Source organism: Notechis scutatus, chromosome 1 (genome assembly GCF_049901735.1).
Source record: "Notechis scutatus isolate UNSWTSFEM ecotype Mainland chromosome 1, rNotScu1.2, whole genome shotgun sequence".
NCBI classification, from domain to species: domain Eukaryota; kingdom Metazoa; phylum Chordata; class Lepidosauria; order Squamata; family Elapidae; genus Notechis; species Notechis scutatus.
The window spans coordinates 211,729,060-211,747,733 of NC_142009.1; the positions used below are offsets into that span (position 1 = coordinate 211,729,060).

Consider the following 18,674-nt stretch of genomic DNA (forward strand, 5'->3'; position numbering starts at 1 on the left):
GCTATTATGTCTAACTACAAACACACTGCAAAGTCCCCCCCTCTCGATTTCCCAGGCACAGGAATGTGGCAGTGTGAAAGCTTCTGGTGCTAATATGGCTTCCAAAGCTGACACCTGCACTATGGGATGGTATATACTGTAAGTCTGAATGCTATTACTATTACTGTTCCCTGTCTCACCACCTTCTCAATGTTAGAACGATGTTCTTCTGCAGAGCCACTGAAAATGAATCCAGAACGGAGCATCTCAAAGATGGCATTAAAAAAAAACCCCACTATATTTCTCAATTACCCTCCCAAGGGGCCAAAATGCTACCCTATGATTAAATCTGAGGCAATCCCCGCTCCAACAAATATAATATTTACCAGAAAGGATAATGTTTTTTCCTTCCAAACAATTCTCCTGGCTTCAGGAGAGGGGCTGTCTTACAGTCTTACTGATAAGAAGAGAAAAGGCTGCTTGACAGCAAAGCAGGGAGCAAGAGTGCAGAAATTCCTGCTGCTCCCATACATAGGGGGCCTTTAAAGATGAGGATGAAAACCAACTGGCTCTTTAAAACAGCTCTTTCTTAATTTGACTACTTTGTGATCTCTAAACAAGATTTCCCCCCTCTCTCCCTCTCCCCTTTCCTGCCTAGTTAGCCGTTTCTTTCCTTTCTTCATATCCATCCAATTTTACTCCTTCTTTTCTTCCTCTGTCCTTCCCTCTGTCCACTGCATTACCTCCATATCATATCAATTTTGTCATTCCCCCCTCCTTGACACTGTATGTGTATGTTTCTCTTATCCTTATATTCACTTCAGAAATGCCTTCGAAGCATTGCTTCGGACTTAGCACAAGCCAGAGAACAGCTCCAGTCTGGTATTTGTTTTTTTAAAAAGCAAACATATATATTTTTGTGCCCCTGTGTGAACCTGTGCTTTAGTGAATCAAATTATCGAAGTAGTGGGTGTTTTTCCCCCCCACTCATGCAACTCTTAAAGCAACAGCAACACCTTCAAAGAGAAGAAGAGGTCTGGATAAAAAAAGATGCAAGTGCTTTCCTCAATGGCAGACTAGAACTTTGCTTACCTGAAAGTCCAAATCACCTCTTTTTTTGTTACCTTCAGAGCAGGCAGAGATCTACAGTATATTCAGGGTGTGTGTGATCTATGCATACATGGTGGGATTGTGCAATAGATCAGGGGTGTCAAACTCAATTTCATTGAGGGCCGCATCAGAGTTGTGTTTGACCTTGGGGGGGGATAGGGGGGCATGGTCACGGGACGTGGCCAGCTCAACATCACTCCTGTTGGGGGCGCCTCTGGTGGCCTGAGCACTCTGACAGCAAAATCAGCCTCCCGAGCTCCATTTTCGGTTGCCAGAGCCTCCTGCAACCCTCTGCCAGTGAAAATACAGCTCAGAAGGGCTGCATGCATCCTGAACTCTTTGTGTCCTGAGCGCCATATTCACTGGCAGAGGGTTGCAGGAGGTCATGGCAGCTAAAAATGGAGCTCAGGAGCCTGTTTTCACTGGCAGAAACACTGTAGGCCAATCCTTCACTGTTTCCAGAGCAGCCCTGTGGGCCAGATCTAAGTACCTACAGGCAGAATTTGGCCCCTGGGCCTTGAGTTTGACACCCTGCAATAGATGAAAACATGTAATTGGACATCAATTTTATAAATAGGGTACTTTGTTTTACAGTTTGCATGTCAGTAATTACATGTCCAGATGCATACTATACAGCTTTCTTTGTTCCACTTCTGGGCCATAACCTTCTTTATGTTGTTGTGAGCATGGCTTCGGGCCCATAGATATTGTAGTGCCGTGGAGAACCCATGGCATGCATGCCGGAAGTGGCACACAGAGCCATTTCCCCCGGCATGCAAGAGTTCGCCCAGAAGAGCCCCACTGCACATGCGCACACATTGCTGCTGCCGCCCGACAGCTAATTTGTTGGGTATCTGGCACACATGTGCGGGGGGTTCAGGGGTGCACGTGAGACACATGTGCATGTACAGAGGTGCGCAGTGCACACTGGGAGTTCCACGTGCATGTGCAGAGACATGTGGCATGATCATGCACGCATGCGCAGATGGATGGCATGCGGGGGAGTGATCGGGCACACATGCGCATACGAGTGGCGTGCAGCAAGGGGATCACATGCACATGTGCAGAGATGCATGGTGCATGCCGGGGGAATCGCACACTCATGCACAGATGCGTGGCATGCATGGGGGTGATCGCACATGCATGCGCAGAGATGCATGGCATGTGGCGGGATGGGGGGGGGAGCACACATTGCCTTCTGGTGCTGGCATGGGAGCCGAAAAAGGTTTGCCACCAGTATTGTAGTAGTTATAGGATAAGGCCTTGAAGGACCAGGAGAAAGCACCACTACCAAGACAATGGATCAGATAAGAGGGGCCTGAGCCCAGGCCACAAAACTAGATGGAGCAAATGTCTCAGGCAATCTCCTTCCTAGTTCACATGAAGATAAAAGGAGAAGGACATTCTAACTTGCAAGATTTTGTGACTTGAGCTGCTACAATAAAGTAGTCTTGACCTTTATGGCTTCAATTTCTCAGTCTGGTCTACCTTATTGGAATGACTTATGGAGTCCTACAGGCATATAGACAAAAATATCCCATGCACACATATATGGTGGGAAGGGGATTACCAGAATTGGTTTCCAATGGGATTGGCTGGGCTAAACAAGGTAAGGAGGCTCAGCATTGCACAGAGGGTTTTTTTTTTCTGTCTTGTGTTTCTTTGATGGATGAGAGGTCATCTTAAATTCAGGCCTGTCTTCCTTGAGGACATGGTATCACTGGAATATGATAAATAATATAATGTCTCTGAGTTTTCTAAAGCTGGGAGAGGCAGGATGGAAGTTGGATTGTAAACCTCATGAGCTCCATCAGTGTCTTTTTGTTGTCTGCAATTCGCCTTTTCAAGACTTTAAGGCAAATTATGCCTGCTTCCTCTAATTTGGTAGTCTCTAGTTATCTACATTAATTTTTAAAAAAAGGAGGGGGGGCTGACAAGGAATATATTTATTAAAGTATTGTGTAAAATTTGTGTTGTTAGAATAAAAGATTAGAAACTTGTGCACCTTAGTAACAGAATGTACCGGGTGTGCTCATTGGGAGAAAACCGATCCAAAATGGAAACAGATATTCAATCAGCGTTTTAAAAATGCAAATGAATATGGGATGGAAGTAATTGGAAATGTAATTAAAATAGGAAAATTGGGAGGGGGAAGCAAATTAAGCTGCAGAGTTTTATCCATTCTTATTATAAATGTTTCGTTCCTTTGTTCTTTGGGGAAAGGATGAGTGGCATCATTTTCTGCTAAAGTCCCACTTTAATAAATTGTAAACCTTCCAGATTATACTAGCCAAGTTTTTGGCAAAGTGGCACATATTATCTCTGGAGGTAATGCCCATTTACTCAGTACTTTTAGGCAAATGTTTTTGAAGACATCAGTAAAATCATCCAATAATATTTCATAAGGATTCTTACTATTGGTTTATTGTTCACATTTCCAACAGCATATAAATGGATGCAACACAGGAATTTGATCCAGTTCCTTATTGCTAGCTGTCAAATTTGTTACTGCAAAACATTATAAAACTAAAATATACCTTTCACTCAGAGGTGGTATTCAGCAGGTTCTGACCAGTTCTGGAGAACCGGTAGCGGAAATTTTGAGTAGTCCAGAGAAACGGCAAATACAACCTCTGAATGGAGATTTTACAGTATCCTTCCCCTGCCACGCCCACCAAACCATGCCCACAGAACCGGTAGTAAAAAAAATTGAATTCCACCACTGCTTTCACTGGATCAGTGTTATTTAAAAGTATGGAAAATTTCTCTGACTGAAAAAGGTTTGAAAATCGCTAGTGGAGAATTTATTTAGGTCTGGTTACTTTTATTATGCCATATTAACTAGTTTTGTTTCTCTAAAAGATTACCTTTTCTTTATAAATATTTTTGTATTATTATTTTATATTATATAATAATATATAATAATATATACTAATGTATTATTATTTTATATTATTATATTATATCTATATTATTAAAATATAGATATTTAAAAGTTTGTTTTTCCTCATAAGATCATGGATAAGTGTATATGTCCGTGATGGCAAACTTATGGCACACGTGCTAGAGGTGGCACGCAGAGCGCACATGCCTCCCACTGGCCAGCTGGTCTTCAGGTCTCTGCCACATATGCATGGGGGCAGGGCGCATACATAGGGGAAACATGCACATTGAATTTTGGGGGTTTGCATGCATGCACATTCACGCGTGCTTAGGTACCAAAAAGTTTAGCCATCACTGGTATATGTATAGAAATAGTCAGGTACAATTATTGTTTTTATTTTGTTTTTGTCTCTGGCTTATTTATTCACTTGTTTGTTTTTAGTGTTGATCAACAGCCAATAAAGTGATAGGTAAAAAGATATGGATTTATTCCCCATAGAGTCCCAGGACAAAACAAAAACTAGTAGGTAGACCCTTTATAGAGAGAGATCTAAGCTTGAATTAAGGATGAATTTCTTGACCATGAGAACTACAATCTGCCTTCTGGATTCTGCAATGCTCTGTGCCTAGAGGATTTCAAACTAAGCTTAGAGAGCCATTTGTCTGGGATGGTTCAAGGAAGCCTGTGCTGGGCAGTAGTTTGGACCAGAAGATCCAGGAATCCTTCCTGATCCCATGATTTTACAATTCTAAGGTAGGAGCTTCATTATTTCATATCCTTTAGTTCATGGATGGACAAAGGCCCCCATTTTTTAACTAGTAGAGAAGATAAAAATCATATTAACCATTTAATAGTAAAAATATTTTTTGTGTTTTTATGAAGCTATTGATAAAAACGAGCAACTACCTTTTTTGACACATAATGAAAAAGCAAGAAATGTTGGAGAAGATCCAGATATTTGGGAAATTCAAAGGCTGTCACAAAAATAGAAAGAAAACCTGAGGTGGTATTCAGCAGGTTCTGACCAGTTCTGGAGAACCGGTAACAGAAATTTTGATTAGTTCGAACAACAGGCAAATACCACCTCTGACTGGAGATTTTACAGTATCCCTCCCCTGCCATGCCCACCAAGCCATGTCCAAAGAACCGGTAGTAAAAAAAATTGAATCCCACCACTGAAGAAAACTATGTAGCTGGATGCTCTCACAGGTGACATAAGCATGAGCATACAAGAATTCAGACAATCCATTACAGACAATCATGGCCAAATAAGTTCATTGGGCTGGAAGCAACAGAATGACTGAACAATGAACAAAACATGCTTATAACTAGTGATGATGTGTCATTAGTTACATCCTTAACACAGAAGAGAATTAGCGTTCTAATTCTTTATTTCCCTGTTCATAGCAAATTGTTTTAAGATGTATGAGTGTTCCATTCTGCTCTATTGAACTCTATTATGTTCAAATAAATGGACACCCAAATTATTCACACACAAAAATTTCTTCTCGCCACACGATCTCTGCATATGTACCTAGCAAAGAAACAAATTTCTTAGTGATGGTCCTTTTGTTCTGAACAAAGTTCTTTCAAGCAACACTAACTGCGATGATGAGAAGCAACATTTCCATTTGAGCCTCACAATACCATTTTATAATTAACTTTTGTAAGCATGCATTCCCCACTGTTAATTTCTCTATTATGTTACTTTCCTAAGAACACATAAGACAAAATGAAAACATTTCATTTGACAAATACCAAAGCAAAAATTAAGCCATGTTGCTACATCCTATGACCAACCTACGGAATAGAGGTACTGTATCAGTTATACAAGTAGTCCTTGCTTAAGTGACCACAATTGGAAGCCGTGACTCCATTATTAAGTGCTGTGGTTACTAAACATAAAATTGTATGATTGCAACAGGCTTATTACCTCACTTCCCTTCAGTCAGTAAGTGACACACCACAGCAGTTAGGCAAGACACCACATAATTGCAATTTGTCATTTTCCTTCTTCATTCTTCATTAATTCTGCGTGTCAGAAGCTGTGAAGCATACAAAGGACAACCCCGTCACTGTGGGAAACTGTGATGTTTGTAAATGTGAGAATTGGCCACCAAACTGTTTTTTTTACATACTGTCATACCTTCAACCATCATTAAATGAGGCAGTCGGTAAGCAAGGACTATCTGTAGACTTTCTTCATGTTGCAGTAAATGCTACTCTAAACATTACGAAACCATACAAACTGTAGGCTTTCGTGGTTGACATTCTCTTGATTTAAATTACTTGAATGTTTCATATATTTGAGCCCCTTCCCTCATAATTCTGGACAAATACAGTAGAACCTCTGTCACAAACACTTCTGATCATGACCAAACCAGATTCTGACCAAAAAAAAAATCACAATTTTTTTAATCGCAGCCATTTTCCACTTTTGCACCATTTTTTTTTTTTTGGTAAATGCCAACTTTCAAAATTAGGTTTGGGTCACAACCAAATCGGGTTGCGACCAAAGTTATGGAATGAATAATGGTCATGACCAGAGCTTCTACTGTAATCTGCTTCATCATGAAGCAATTAAATTGGTGAAATTGAATGTTGCATAGGATGCAGAATTTAAGAACATATTCTCCACTCCTCTATTTGTTGCAGAATACCTTATGCCACCAGACTCGAAATTCTAGACCTAGAAAACCTAGAACTACTACAGTATAGTATATAAAATCATACATTGCAATGTCCTACCAGTCAATGAATACTTCAGCTTCAACCATAACAATACAAGAGCACAGAATAGATACAAACTCAAGGTTAATCGCACCAAACTTGATTGTAGGAAATACGACTTCAGCAACAGAGTGGTCAATGTCTGGAATACTCTATCTGACTCTGTGGTTTCTTCCCCAAACCCCAAAAACTTTAACCTTAGACTGTCTACTATTGACCTCACCCCTTTCCTAAGAGGTCTGTGGGGGGCGTGCATAAATGCACCAACGTGCCTACCATCCCTGTCCTATTGTGTGTTTTTTTTTCATTTTTCTTATATGTATCCATGTATTCATAACTATGTTTTTACTTATACCTATTATCTTGTAAGCAACTGACAAAAATAAATAAAAAATAAATATATCCCTGTTGGGTAGTTTTATTTCAGTTCAACCCATCTTTATTTTTACACCAATATGCCCATGCCTATACAAAAAGCATAAACAAGAATTGTATCTCTACACTCCATATTCTTTTTCCGTTGCTTCTACTTTTACATTAAAGAAACAAGAACTGCATTGGAAAGAGACTGGAGGATTTCTATTGCATGTAGTCCTCAAATAGTAACCACAATTGGGATTGATAACTCAGTCATTAAGTGAAGAGGTTGCTAAATGAAACCATGACTGTTCTTACAGTCTTACTTCAGCTTTCCTTTGCTTTACAGACTCGCAAATATGGACCTGTAAGTTATGGTCAATATGCCTTGCTTAAAGGACATAATTTCTTGAAAGGACCTCATTTTCTGGAAAAACTCAGACACTACACATTGTCTTTGCACAGAGAGGGTTCAAATTGTTGCTTGATTGGACAAACAGGGAGGCAACAGAAAGGGTTGAGGCCACACCAAAGATACTACTAGAGGATCCGGTCTAGAAGCTGCAGGCTACTCACTCCTGCTCTGCTTCCTTAGATTTCATAATATTTTAAAGATTGGTTTATCCATAGGGGATCAAGTATTATTCCTCTGTTTAACAGCTTAGCTGGGGGTCCTGCTATTCTTATTCATCAATTTTATCCTATGTTCACCATCAAAATGAGCCATCTCCAACTCAACTTCACCAAAAGGAATAGCAGCTGAAAGAGTTGGCCATAATTTAATGTACCTTAGTGTCTAAAATCCCACCATTCCTAGTTGCAGTCATTAAGCAAGAATCATGGGTTGATAAGTGGGTGGAATTCCAGGTAAAGAGTGCAGGGATACCTCAGGAAGATGAGGGATGCCCTGGAAGGTTTGATGCAGGCCATGCATGAGTTGAAGGCAGGGTTCGCAGGGATTCGAGAGAGCCCCTAGCTAAGATTCTGTGCAGTTCAGAGAACCCTCAAATCCCACTCCTGGCTGGCCCTGCCCACCCGCCCCACTCCTCCCAGGAGTCTCCACACGGCCCATTTTGGATGCAGGTAAGTGCAGGTCATGTGTGGAGGCTCAGGGAGGGTGAAAAACGGGCCTCCTGGAAGTTCAGGAAGGCTGAAAATGTGCCCATTTCTGGCTTCCAAAGAGCCTCCAGAGCCCGGGGAGGCTGTTTTCGCCTTCCTGGAGGCTTGAGAAAAACCTCCGGAGCCCGGGGAGTAAAACTCCCCCCCCTGCTGTGGTGCAGGAGGCTGACTAGGCCATGCCCACCATGGCCACATCGACCCAGCAACTGGGCAGAGAACAGTTGCTAAAAATTTTGAAGCCCACCCATGGGCACAGTATATAGTTTGAGGCATTATTTCTCAGGGGCAGTGGTGGGGCTGAGGCTGAAGTTGAGGCCTGGGGGTGGTGACAATTAGTTGAGACTGCTGAAGATCTGTGCTCCATTTCAGCCAAGTACCACTGTGTAGGATGGCCAAAAGAGCGTAAAGGAAGAGATAGGAAGGTGGGGAGAGTTGCAATGATGATAAGAGCAGCTGGGCTTCTAAGCACTCAAATTTTGATGACATGACCATGGGGCCATTGGTCATGGGTCCATTTTTCCAGCACTGTCATAATTGTGAATAGTGGCTGAATGAATGGTTATAAATCAAGGACTGCCTGAACTGCACATTGCATATAACAGGGCCCCCCAAACTTGGCAACTTGAAGACTTGTGGACTTCAATTCCCAGAATTCCTTAGCCAGAATTCTGCTGGAGAATTCTGGGAGTTGAAGTCTACAAGCCTTCAAGTTGCCAAGTTTGGAGACCTCTGGCATATAAGAACAATATGTTTTTGCTCAGTTAAACAAATTAGATTCCTAAAACTCAATTTGGAGTTGTAGTTTTTAACTGCCCAGAGTTTATCAAAAACCACATTCTTTTAATGAGAATGCAATTAGAAGCCAAGATATATGTTGTGGTCACGGGACACAAAAGATTCTAAGTTTTGGTCAGATTCATTTTGGCTCTTGGCTATGGTATCAAACCATGGATTAGTGTTACATGGAAACTAGGGCTACTGATATGAGCTGCAAAAATCTAGATCATTAAAAGCTAGAATATGCCATATTCTGCATCTTCTTCTACCTTCAGTTGGACTGATGTTTGAAGGTAGAATTGTTTGCAGATCAAACCTGGTAGTTTTAATATCTACTCTAATATTTTATCATATACATTTCATTCAGATTACAGTGCTGTCCATATATTTTTTTCCAAAATGCTACATTCCCCTCTCTCACAGTTCTTCATTTTATCATTTTCCTAAAGAAATTCTTTATTTCCAGACTGTCCAGCATGCTCAGTTCTCAGGGTGCTTGCTAGGCTGTCATCCAATCCCAAAATCCCTAGTTTTATTTCTTCTTGAAGACATTGGATTTAACCATACAAAAACAATAAGAGAGGTTTAAGTGATTCATCACTTTTTAAAAATAATAATAATAATAATAAAACTTTTACAATTTCTTTGCCATGCAATGTTTTCCTCAGAACAAGCAATGAAAAAAAAAATCATCCCATCGTGATGTCAAGGATCAAATATTGATTACAGTCCTGCATCCTATTCTATGCATCAGCTTTGAAAAAATCTTCCATGTTTGCTTGTCTACTCTGGGTACAGAAATCAACAGTGGCAGATGCACCACTCGGATGGGTGATTTACTCTTGGAAAGTAAGCTGAGTTGGGATCAAGCGATGTAATTACACTCCTTTATATTGACACTTCATGTAAATCTTCTGCCTGTGAGGCCACACTTTTACAAGGAAATTAAACCAGCACCCGACATGTAGTTGGAATCTAGCCTTCCCAAACATTAATGCAACAAAGCATCTGACAAACCATACCCCTTGCTTCAGATTGCTCTTCAAGCTTTCTCTTACACAGCACTCTCTTTCTATTTTCTTGCCACAAAGGCCTGATTGGAAATCTGTTTAAGTCGAAGGCTGCATCTCATTTTAAAACCAAAAACAAAGTTGACTTGAGAAGGGCGGGTAATGCATGTCTCGTGCATCACGGTTAAATTGGAGGAGGTGAAACTAGATCTAGCAGTCATTGGAAGGGAATCATTTTGCTATAAGAGGATCCTGTTATATGTCCACTAATGAAACTGTCACAAAGGAGGAACAAACTAAAAAAGCATGCTACATATGATAACCTGGAGCGTAACACAAATGTAACAAAATCCAAAACGTAAATAAATGTCCTTTAATGCCTCCAACTTGGTCCTACTGTTCAATAATTCTCAGTTGGAGATAAAACTTACTCAAAAATAGTCTTCAAAAAAAAGCAATACAGTCTGAACTTAATGAACAGATAGAGGTGAAATTAAAAAAAAAACAAAAAAAAACTACAATGATGAAATTTCCACAACGGACCAGAATAAGTAATTACCAAATTCAAGGAGATAACAAGGCACAGTCTGTTGGAAGGATGCCAACCAAGATAACTTCAGCCCAAAATAAAACATGCTTTGCTTCTTTTATATACTATTCTCCCCAGCTGCAACTAATGAGGGGGATTTTGGCCACTTCCTCTCTCGTAAACCAAGTTGTTTCCTTCTCCATTCCTCCCTGCATCTCTTAGGATGAAGAGGGGATGGGCCTGGTTCTTCCTCTGACTGCCAAGCTGGTCTCTGCCCTTCCCCAGTATTGCTGTATTGTAACAATTTGGAAGAAAGATTTCAGCTGTACAGAATTAAAATGTTCGGAATGAGAAGTCAGCCTTGAGTAGCAAATTGAAGTCTTTTCCATCAGCTTTTTTGGAACACATATCATAGATATGGAGCAGAAACTTTTAAGTTCAATTTTAGGATTTGAATGCTGCATTCAGGTGACAGCTTTTCCCTTTTCCTTTTGCATTCAGGTCGTGCTCAATTCATGACCACAATTAAGCCCAACATTTCCATGGTTGTTAAGTGAGTTTTGCTCCATTTTACGATCCTTCTTGACAGAGATATTAAGTGAATCACTGCAGTTAAGTTAGCAACATGGCTGTTTAGTGAATCTGGCTTCCTCATTGACTTTGCTCGTCAGAAGGTTGCAAAAGGTCATCACATGACCTCAGGACACTGCACCCATCATAAATACATGCCACTTGTCAAGCCCTCAAATTTTGATCATGTGATCATGGAGATGCTACAATGGGCGTAACTGTGAAAAACAATCATAAGTCACTTTTTTCAATGCTGTTGTAACTTCAAAAGGTTGTTAAACAAATGGGTTGTAAATTGAGGATTACCTGTATTTCTATTCTTAAGATTTGGCAATGACTAAGAGCAGGAAAATGGAAGGAGGAAGAGGAGGAGGCAGAGGGGCTAATTCTGGCTGCACAAGACCAAGCCTTAAGAACTAATGCATACAAAGCCAGAATTCAGAAGACAGCGACAGACAGTAAGTGCTCACTTTGCAAAGAAGCTGAAGAAACAGTGGGCCATCTGGTTAGTTGCTGCAAGAACGTTTCACAGACAATGGTGCATTGGAAGATCTGCAAGAAATACCATTTTCCTGCAAATAAGAATTGGTTGGGACCGTAAATTAGAGAAAATAATAAAAAACGAAGAAGCTAAAGTACTTTGGGGATTTAGAATTCCAACTGACAGGAAAAATGCCCCATAACACGCCAGACTTAAAAACTGTCAATAAGAAAGACAAAAAAAGTCTGGACAGTGGATGTTGGCAGTATCTGGAGACAGCAGAATGAAAAAGAAAGAACTGGTGAGTCAAATACAAAGACCTGCAAATAGAAATAGAATGACTGTGTCAAAAAAAGAGGTAAAGATAGTACCAATAGTTATACTGGGTGCCTTAGGTGCAATTCCAAAACAAGTGGAGCACCACATGAATACCAATCAGTATTGAAAATTCACCATCCATCAATTGCAAAAGGCAAGCTTCATACAGAGAACATCTGCAGCTATGAGTCTTCTGTTTTCATGTAATTAGAAAAGTGTCATTATATTTTAGGGTGCATTTCCATTTCTTTTTCTCTTCTAACACCAGCAAGCATCAACATCTGCCTTTACCAGATCCTTGGATAGGTGGATCAAAATGCCAAATCCACTGAACATTGGGCTGACTATGCATCAAACCATAATAATAATATGCTTAATTTATATGCTGCCCAACTTCCAGTTACTCTGGACAGTTTGAAATTTCAAATATGAATTTCAAATGCTAAAAGAAGCATTAGCTACACTTTATGGCCTAGCTCCCTAAATAAAACCACAATACTTCAACAACAGCTGTTCCTGTTTATGTCATTATAAATCAGACTTGACATTTTAACTAAATAAATAGCAAAACTAACTTCATGCTTTGGTGAAGACAATGCAATATCTTCTATTGAAATTTTGTTTCCATGCTTTAACGAGAGAGGGAAGATTTCTTTTTTATTAGAAACTTGTCAAATGTATAATTCTGTATGGTTATATTTGCATTGATAAAAGGCAAATATCTTACACCATCAAGGCTGAATTGTCATGACAACATCATAGTTACTTAACAATCTTAGCAGGACTGGAATCCAAATTTCAGAGCAAGAAAGAGAAATGGAAATGCACCCTAAAATATAATGACACTTTTCTAATTACATGAAAACAGATGACCCGTAGCTGCAGATGTTCTCTGTTTATTATGGCATGGCATGAAAACATCTGCAGTACAGTAGAAGAAGTGTAATCAAGGGTTTTAGAGGACAAAGTTCAGAGCTATACAGAAACATGAAATTAGCATACTAAAAGGCACTCTTAGCCAAATCTACAATGTACAGGTAGTCCTCCACTTACAACAATTCACTTAGTGATCATTTGGAATTACAAAGACACTGAAAAAGTGACTTATGACCATTTTCCACACTTAGGATCCTTGCAGCATTCCCATGTCACGGGATCAAAATTCGGACGCTTGGCAACTGACTCATATTTGTGACAATTGCAATGTCCCAGGGTGTCATGTGATCCCCTTTGCAACTTTCTGACAAGCCAAGTCAGTGGGGGAAGGCAGATCCACTTAACAACCGTGTTACTAACTTAACAACCGCAGTGATTCACTAAACAACTGTGGCAAGAAAGTTTGTGAAATGGGGCAAAATTCACTTAACCACTGTCCTCATTTATCAACAGGGTCTCAATTGTGGTTGTAAGTTGAGGATTGCCTGTACTGTATGTCATCTTGTGTTTCTTGGAAGAAAGAAAATAAGTTCCAGTGGGACAACGCAATGGTCATTTGCCTGCCATACAATTGTTATTCCAAACTAATAACCTTAAAACAGAGTGAGATCATTAGCTAGTGCTTTATATTGAACAATGCTCAGCTAGAAGCAGTCTAATGAGCTAAATTCTTTCTTTCTAGAGAAAAGGTTGTGGAGTGAAGAGTATGTGCAAAACATAGAATAGTTGGGTTTCAGTACCAAATCTGAATGTAACTGGATTAATGAATGACATTGAATTAGCAGCTATTTATTCAATATATTTTGATTTTTCTCCCATCATTCTACCTAAACAAGCCCTCAAAGCAGCTAATAGATTTCAAATGCAGAATATAAAAGAAGGGTGTTTTCTTAAATATTAAAATTAACAGCTAAAAACAGAGCAAAGGCTGTTGAAAGAGGAAAAGGAAAATGGCTGTTCTTCCTCAGAGAACTTTAATTTACGGTCATGCATCTTCTCCCTTATTATCTTGACAGAAGAAGTAAAAGAAGATTCACTCCTGGCTTCAATTCTTGGCTGAAGTACACTTAGTAGCCATACATGAGAGAAAGCCTTTACTCCAGAGCAGATGTTTCTAGTTTTCCCAGACTGCAAAGCTTGTCATCTCCCCAACTTTCTTCTTTTCAACCATCAGCAATAGTCTATCTCCAACTAATTAATCATTTTCCTATAGACCTCCCCCAATCGGCAACTCCAAATCTCGACCAACAAATGCTCTGTCCTACACATTGGCAAAAAAAAAATCAGCACACCAAATACAAACTAAGTGGATATGACCTCATTGATGACCCTCACTCTGTCAAGGACCTAGGAGTACTTATATCTAATGACCTAAGCAGCAGAGCTCACTGCAACAGCATTGCCAAAAAGGCATTAAGAGTTGTAAATCTAATCTTACGAAGCTTTTCCTCTGGTAATATTGAATTGCTAACTAGGGCATACAAAACCTTTGCTAGACCAATACTTGAATACAGCTCATCTGCCTGGAATCCTCACTGTCTATCAGACATTAATACAATAGACCATGTCCAGAAGTATTTCATGAGAAGAGTTCTACACTCCTCTGCTTGCAACAGAATATCCTACACCACCAGACATGAAATTTTGGGCTTGGACAACCTAGAACTACGCCACCTATGGTTGGACTTAAGCGTAATACACAAAATTATCTGCTACAATGTCCTACCAGTCAATGACTACTTCAGCTTCAACCGCAATACAAGAGCACATAATAGATACAAACTCACTGTTAACTGCTCCAAACTTGATTGCAGAAAATACGACTTCGGCAACAGAGTGGTCAATGCCTGGAATGCACTACCTGACTCTGTAGTTACATCCTCAAACCCCCACTCCTTTAACCTCAAACTATCCACTATTGACCTCACCCCATTCCTAAGAGGTCTGTAAGGGGCGTGCATAAGTGCACCATCGTGCCTACCATCCCTGTCCTATTGTCCCCTTTTAATCGTTCCTATTTTCTGTATTCTTACTCATGTTTATAGTTACGCCTATTATTTTATAAGTGATTGACAAATCAAAATAAATAAAAATAAATAAATAATCTCTTTCATCTTGAACCTTCAATTTAAAGTTCACTTTGCAACAGTAACTAAGATATCCATCAGGGCCCTTATGCACAAGACTTCTGGTTTATACTGAAATGTTGTAATCCCAATCAGGTTTAGTCACACAATCCATAAATTATTGCCTTTACAGTAGTTTAGCTGCTTATAACCCAAGAGTTTAGTCTTTATGGAATGTTTCTCCTATTTCTCCAGGTCTTCTTCAACTTTCAGATAATGGCCAGAGTCAATATAATCCTTACTCATCTTGGCACGAAAAGACAATGACTGCTTCAAAAACTGAATGTAATTTAACAAAGCAACACTGAAACTTCTATCTTTTCCTTAAAAAAGAAAACAGATTCTAGTTCAAATAATGAGAAATGGGATGTGTCTCTTTAAAATATAGTACAGACAACTCTAGGGGCATGAAAACACATTCTACCAATGTTCTTGTTGCTGGTATATCATCTTGACAAGGAGAAGATGCCTTGCTGTGTTTTACTGAAGATGAATCATGTTGTAGAAAAGTATCTTCCATTTAGTCGGTTGACTTTATTGCAACCAAGCAAACTGAAATAAGATAATAGCCAAGCTCATATCTCGTGCTAAATCAAAATGTGGCTTGTTTGCTTTGCTTTCGGGTGCTGTGCTCTAGCTTCTGTCACTATGGTGTAGGCAACTTTTCTTGTTTCAGGAGTTACATTGCACTTGGCAGGACACCTCAGCAGTAGGTGGGGGAGAGGCAGGACCCATTTTCAGGAGTTTAACAGAATGCCTCAAATATCTAAAAGGTTTGAGGCAATTTTGCCCCTTAATCCCCTTCCTAATGAACAACAAAGCTCTTCACTTGCTCTGAGACTGTAAAACAGATGCTCTTGTACACATGTGGCTCTAGGCTCCACTTGTCAAACTTCTGGTTTATCACTTAACAAGTTGTTTGAACACAGTTATTCATAATACATTAACAATATTGCTAAGCAAACCAAAGCTCTGCATGACTGTGAACTTAGTTAAGGTCAATTCTTTTGGGTCCTTTTTGCTGAGTTTCAATTTTAACTTTGACTATGAAGTGATGATGTAATCTGTTTGTATATATGGGGAGGTTTTGACAATAGGTTGGCCAATCTATTCTCCAAATCACCTGAAGGCAGGACAAGAAGCAACGGATGGAAACAAATCGCTAGGAGAGAACCAACCTAGAACTAAAGAGAAATTTCCTGACAGTGAGAACAATTAACCAATGGTACGGCTTGCCTTCTGAAGTTGTGGGTGCTCCATCACTGGATATTTTTAAGAAGAGATGGGAGAGCCATTTGTCTGAAATGTTAAAAGGTTTCCTGTTTGAGCAGTGGGTTGCACTTGAGGTCTTCCAAGGTCCCTTCCAATTTGGTCATTCTGTTCTGTAACACAGTGATCCCCAACCTTTTTTACGCCGCGGCCCGGTATCCCCAACCTTTTTTATGGCGCAGCCCGGTACCGGCATTAGCTGGGCGCCGCCATCTTTTTTTGATGAAAAAGTGCTTCCGGTGACCTCACCGGAAGCACTTTTTCATCAAAAAGATGGCGGCAGCGCTTCCAGTGAGCTTTTCCGGGTAGAAATGGCTTTCTCCCGGAAAAGCTCACGAAGCGCTGCTGCCATCTTTTGATGAAAAAGTGCTTCTGGTGAGCTTTCTACCCGGAAAAGCTCACCGGAAGCACTTTTCATCAAAAAAAGATGGCGGCGCCCAGCAAGCCAGCGGCCCGGTAAGACTTGTTCCACGGACCGGTACCGGTCCGTGGACCAGTGGTTGGGGACCCCTGCTGTAACAGATGCAATTTAGCATGGGGAGAAACTGTGTTGAGAGTATTGCCTCAAAATGAAGGCATAGTATGAGGGAATGTGTAGATAAGTATATTTTTGTAAATTGAGGGCAATTTGGAACCATCTACCTCTATTTGCTGGAGAAGTCTCACTTGGTCCCTTCTAAAAAGCTAACCTGGAATTGACACAGAAGCTTAGAAATGGCAACTGTGACTTTAGGAGAGAGGCACTGATCTGCCTATCAATATCATCATCATCTCATTTTAATGACGCCATCATCCCTTGCGCGGTGGAGTCTGGTAAACTGAATCAAGTCCTGAACTGCCTTTACACTCTGAGGAACAAGACTTTTTTTTAACAAATAAAGAAAACACGTATCTGTACAGCTGATCCAGGAAAAGAAAACTCCTTCATAAAGTTTAGAGGATGCAAAACTTTTGTCTTGGACAAAGTACACTTAAGTTTAGATTAAATTTGCCTCCGCAGGAACATTCCAAAGAAATGACTTTTTTTATTTTTCCCTTGCCTGAGTTTAAACAACATATGGTCTCTCATCAAAGTATACATAAAGTGCAGAGACACTAAGATGTTTATCTACATATCCTGAATTTCCTATTTTGAACACTGGAATTTCCCAGATTATTTTAAAGTTAAAATCCTAGTGATGGGCTCTTTTTTGACAGCTTCTAATAACAAAGGTGGTGTACATGATATTTGTTTCCATTTACTGCTCCATAATTGGCAGAAGAGGAATTTAATTACTGAGAAACTGCATTTTCTGTTTGGTTAAACCTGGTGTACTTTAAGTCTCTGAGAAAAGTATAAGGCAACAAGAGAAAACAAATATAGCAATAAATATTTGAGCATTAACTTGAAAAGTTTCTTACTTTCAAAATGATGTGGAAATGTTCAACAATTTAAGTTCCTTCCAGTCATATACAAAACTGATTTCTTATTTGAATAAGCATTCTCAGGTTTGGAGAATAACATAACTGGAATCCAGGAAAAAGGTTTTGTAAGAGTTTTTCAAATTTGGAAAATTTAAGAATTGAATGCCAGAATTTCTCAGCCAGCACAAACACAACTTAAAGTTGCCAAGTTTGACAACACGAGCCTAGAATATTTGTATTTGTCCCCAATTTTTCCCATCTGATAATGGAGACTGATAACAAATTCATTATTTCTCCTCCCTCTTTAAAGTCACAATGTGGTTCTCTTCTTCCTATATGTAATACTTTTAATCAGCAAATTCATAAATCACCAATTCATTTTTTTCCATTTTCAGCAAAAAGTCCATAACAACAAGTTTCCAGTCTTTTATAAAAGCATTTGTCCTATCCCTGATCAAATAGTTCTACCATTTGTGCAACTTCCACATCTTTATAATATACTCCTCGGTTGTGGGTATTTTAATATTTGTCCATATTTGTGCATATAACAGTCTCACTGCACTGCCTGTGCTTTTCTTCATAGAGGAAATAGCACTACTTCATTATTTTCAACCACCCAAAATTATTAACTTCACAGAAGAATTTTCAAGTAGCCCATTTAAAAACAAAATAAAAGCCCTAACCTAGAATTGCAACAATAATGTTTTCTTTTTAAGGCATTTTCTGTTTAAAAGGTACATAAAGAAATGAGAGAGATGTGATATTGAGAACATATGGGAACACCTATGTATTCCCAACTACATTTACACAATTCTTTTCCCAGATAATCTCTTCATCTAATGGTTGCCACATGAATTAATTAATACCTATGTGACTTTGCCTTTTAGTCTCCCAGCATCTGTGCTAGACTGAAGAGAAATGTTAATTCCGCATGCATCCATGTCATTATCTTAATATATACCATCTTCGTATCGTTTATCTTAATACATATAACCTGTCAGTGGCTTTTCTCTAATTCTTTCTAGGGGAGTTGGCAACTTTTTTTGCCTTCAAAAGTGCCTTCCAAGGCAATCCC

General features: G+C 39.5%; 1 protein-coding gene across 1 annotated transcript in view; it reads right to left on the bottom strand.

Moving 5' to 3' along the window:
* GPR39 (G protein-coupled receptor 39) overlaps positions 1-18,674 on the bottom strand; it is a 167,714-nt gene that overhangs the window by 123,008 nt on the left and 26,032 nt on the right. The window lies entirely within an intron of this gene.